The sequence below is a fragment of the Parus major genome, chromosome 12 (assembly GCF_001522545.3).
Source record: "Parus major isolate Abel chromosome 12, Parus_major1.1, whole genome shotgun sequence".
In the NCBI taxonomy this organism is placed as follows: domain Eukaryota; kingdom Metazoa; phylum Chordata; class Aves; order Passeriformes; family Paridae; genus Parus; species Parus major.
This window is the reverse complement of record NC_031781.1, coordinates 20002697-20003038: the sequence shown is the minus strand read 5'-3', so window position 1 is coordinate 20003038 and position 342 is coordinate 20002697.

The window sequence follows — 342 nt, the reverse complement described above, 5'->3', positions numbered from 1 at the left end:
CTGCCCTCTCCTCTCCTCTCCTCTCCTCTCCTCTCCACTCCACTGTGTAATATCAATAATTTAATTTAATATCAATAATAATTACCAGTTTTCTCCTGATTTTGCCATGTGAAAGAACAAAAGCACACAAACTGACTTACACCTTGTACCAAGGGCTGGCTTCACCTCGCAAAGCAAGGCTGGCTGTCATTCAGACCTTAGCAGAAGGCAATGTCTGTGGAAACAAAACTCAAGAAACCAGGTGGTGCAGTGGGGCAGACCCAGTTTCCTGGCAAAGCCCCTGGAGCCCTTGAACACACAGGCCCCATTCCCCTCCTCTGGGCCCTTCAACTCCTATAGCTG